Below are 3,752 nucleotides of genomic sequence, written 5' to 3' on the forward strand. Positions count from 1 at the left end.
GGTATCTACAGCGTTTGTGCTGTCCGCCGCGGTAGGGTTAGTTTGTACCCCGTCGAGGGCGTGCTGTCGTCTATGTTTCCTTCCCTATCTGTCCTCGGTGCCGCGGTCTGTGATGGATAGTGCCTCCTATTCTAAACTTTCGTTCCTGTGTTGGAACGTGCAAGGGCTGGGGGGTGTTGACAAGTGCGGCGTCGTGCGGAACGCTATCCACACTGTCAACCCCGTCCTCGCTTGTATCCAGGAAAGCAAACTATCTGAGTTGTCCACCAGTAAGGCTCGCTCGTTCTTGCCCTCCCGCCTGGGCTCTTTTGTGTCCAAAAATGCGGAGGGTAGTAGAGGCGGGATGGTCACCGCTTGGGACCCAGCGTCCTCAGTCTGTCCGCGTCTTCGGCCTCCCGTTACACGCTTACTGCCTCCCTTTCTTCCACGCGGTGCGCCCTCTCCTTCCGGATCACTAACGTCTACGCTCCCTCCGATCATGCGTTCACGGCGGACTTTGTCGAGGACCTCATGTCGGTCGCAGCGGGCATCACTGGCCCCTGGCTGGTGCTTGGGGACTTCAACCTCATCCGCTTCCCTCACGAGAAGAATAACGATCGCTTTGATGCTTCTCGTGCGGCTGTGTTCAACTCCCTCGTTAACTCTCTTGCTCTGCACGAGCTCGCCCTGTCGGACAGGCTTTTTACTTGGACGAACAGGCGGGATCCCCCCACCCTCGCTCGTCTGGATCGCGTCTTCTTTGACCACGCTTGGGACGTCGCCTTCCCGGACTCGGGTCTGTCGTCTCGCCCCCGTTCTACCTCGGATCATGTGCCCCCTAGTGGTGGAGGCCGCGACGCGGATTCCTTCCCCTTCTCGGTTTTTCTTCGAGAATGCTTGGCTCCGCGATCCTCAGTTTCTCCCCTCTACCCTCTCGTCCTGGTCGAACACGGGGGCCAGTCGGTGCGCTGTGGGTTGCCTGGCAACTCGCAAGAAAAGGTTCAGGGCCGCGGCCAAGGTTTGGAAAAGGCTACACAAATACATTCCTGCTTTTGATAATAACTGCAAATTTGTGATTGACCTGCTTGACTTTTGGGAGGAGTGCCGCACCTTGTCCTCTGATGAACACCAGCTCAGGCAGGACGCGCGCGTGGCCTTGGCGGCTTCGATCCGGCGGCAGAGCGCGTACTGGAAGCAGCGCGGGAAGTGCCGGGCTGTCTGCGAGGGGGACGAGAACACCGGCTTCTTCCACGCGAGCGCCTCCCACCGCCGCCGCGCCAACTCGATCCGTGTGCTCGACGTCGACGGTGCGATGGTGTTGGACCACGCTGGCAAGGCGGCGGCCCTGCTCACGTTCTACTCCAACCTGTTGGGCAGGGCTCGGCCCGCCGTGTGGCGCTTCGACTTGGAGGCTCTCTACCGCCACGCGCCGAGGGTGGACGCGGCGGCTCTGGTCGCGCCTTTCTTGCCCAGCGAGATTAAAGATGCTGCGAACCTCCTCGACCGGACTAGCGCGCCCGGACCAGACGGCCTTGGCCCCGCGTTCTACCAGGCCGCCTGGAGTACGGTCGCGGGCGACCTACAGCGACTCTTCGACGCGGTTCTTGACGGCACCGCGGACCTCGACGCCATCAACCGTGCGTACATTGCCCTGCTGCCCAAGGGGGTGGGCGTGCCGACGCCGGGCGCTTTCCGCCCTGTCTCCCTTCAGAATGGGGACGTGAAAATCCTCTGTCGTGGCCTTACCTCGAGGTTGCAGAAACAGATTGGGGGCATCATCGACGTCGACCAGTCTGGGTTCTTGGCGGGCAGGAGCATCTCCGAGAACTTTGTGTATGCCGCCGAGGTGATCCAATGCTGCCACAAACGGGGGGCGCCTGCCCTCGTGTTCAAGCTGGACTTCGCTAAGGCGTTCGACTCGGTCAACTGGGGGGCACTGCGCCGAATCCTCATGGCGCGCGGCTTTCCCTGTCGGTGGTGCGACTGGATGGACCTGATCTTCGAGTCCTCGCGGTCGGCTGTGCTGCTGAACGGCGTGCCCGGGCGGTGGTTCACGGTGCGCCGGGGGCTGCGGCAAGGTGACCCATGTTCGCCCTACCTCTTCCTCATCGTCGCCGATGTGCTGCAACAAATGATCTGTCAAGACGGGGCCCTGTTCCACCCTCTCGTCGATGGCAAGCCCCCCTGGTGCTGCAATATGCCGATGATACGCTTGTCATCCTCTGAGCGGACTCCGGCGCCGCGGCCCGCCTCCGCCGTATCCTCGACGACTTTGCGGCGGCGACAGGGCTGGACATCAACTTCGACAAAAGTACTCTGGTCCCCATGCACGTGCCCGAGGAGGTGTTGGCGGAGACTGTTGGCGCCCTTGGCTGCGCCGTACAAGGGTTCCCGCAAGCCTACCTGGGGCTCCCTTTGTCGTGGGAAAAGCTCTGCTTCGCCGACTTCCTACCCATGATCGCGAAGGTTGACAGGTACCTGGCTGGATGGAGAGCCCGTCTTCTCTCCCCGGCTGGGCGTTTGGTCCTGATCAACGCTGTCCTCGACGCCCTTCCCACATATGCTATGGCAGCGATGTTGCTCCCACCAGCGGTGATCAAGGAGCTCGACTCGCTCCGTCGGGCCTTCCTCTGGAATGCAGCCGAGCGCGCCTCCGGAGCCCAATGCCTGGTGGCTTGGGAGCGTGTTTGCAGGACCAAGGCGGAAGGCGGGCTGGGCGTCCGCGACCTCGCTACACAGAATCGCTGCCTACTGCTCAAGATGCTGCACCGGCTTCACGCGTCTTCCTCGCCTTCGAGATGGGCCCTGTGGGTGTGGGCGGAGCTCGACGGCCGCTCCCTCCTCTCGCCAACAGCCAGCAGGCGCGCAGGGGAGCATGGCCAGGCGCTGGCGCAGCTGCTCCCGCTGTACCGCGGGATCACCAGGGTGACGGTGCGCGATGGGAGACGGACGTCCTTCTGGCTCGACTCCTGGCTCCCGTGTGGACCGCTCGCGGTGGCTCTCCCGGTGCTGCACTCGCACACGACGATGAAGGAGGCCACGGTGTGGCGGGTGCGTACGCGCGCCCTGGACAGTGTGCTGGTGCCCAGGCTTACCTCTGCCGGCACCGTGGAGCGGGCTACCCTTCTGGCACTGATCGGCGATCAGGTTACGGGGCTGGGTGACGACGAGCGCAGACCAACGCTGTGCTCAGACGCGCGTGGGAGCCTGGTCACGGTGGCCGTCTACGCCCTGGAGAGATTCGGGGGCCTGCAGGTGTCGTTCGCGGCGTTCCTTTGGGGGTGCGCGGCTCCCTCCCGTGTTCGTTTTTTCGGGTGGCTCCTGGTCCAACGACGGGTCAACACAAGGGACGTCCTGTTGCGAAAGACCATCATCACAGCGGAGGGGGCTTCCTGTCCGATCTGTTCGAGCGAGCTGGAGACGGCGGATCACATGGTGTTCGAGTGCCCTTTCACCCGAGCCTTCTGGGGGGCGGTAGGGGTCGATGTGGTCGACAAAGGTTATCAGGTGGCCGCGCTCCAGGATCTTGACGTCCGGGGAGTGGTCGGGGATACTGCGTGCGCTACCTTCGCTCTTCTGTGCTGCTGGCAGCTATGGAAGCATAGGAATGCCGTGGTCTTCCGTGGGGCGGTGCCCTCCCTCGCCCGCCTTCTAGCTTGCTGCAGGGAGGATTCGGCCCTGTGGCAAGGACGACTGAAAGTAGTTGAACGCGCGTGCGTCGACAGATGGCTACAGGTGTTCTCGCACCCTGAGAGGTAGCCTGCGCCGTGCTT

This window comes from Triticum aestivum, chromosome 2D, assembly GCF_018294505.1.
Source record: "Triticum aestivum cultivar Chinese Spring chromosome 2D, IWGSC CS RefSeq v2.1, whole genome shotgun sequence".
Taxonomy (NCBI): Eukaryota; Viridiplantae; Streptophyta; class Magnoliopsida; order Poales; family Poaceae; genus Triticum; species Triticum aestivum.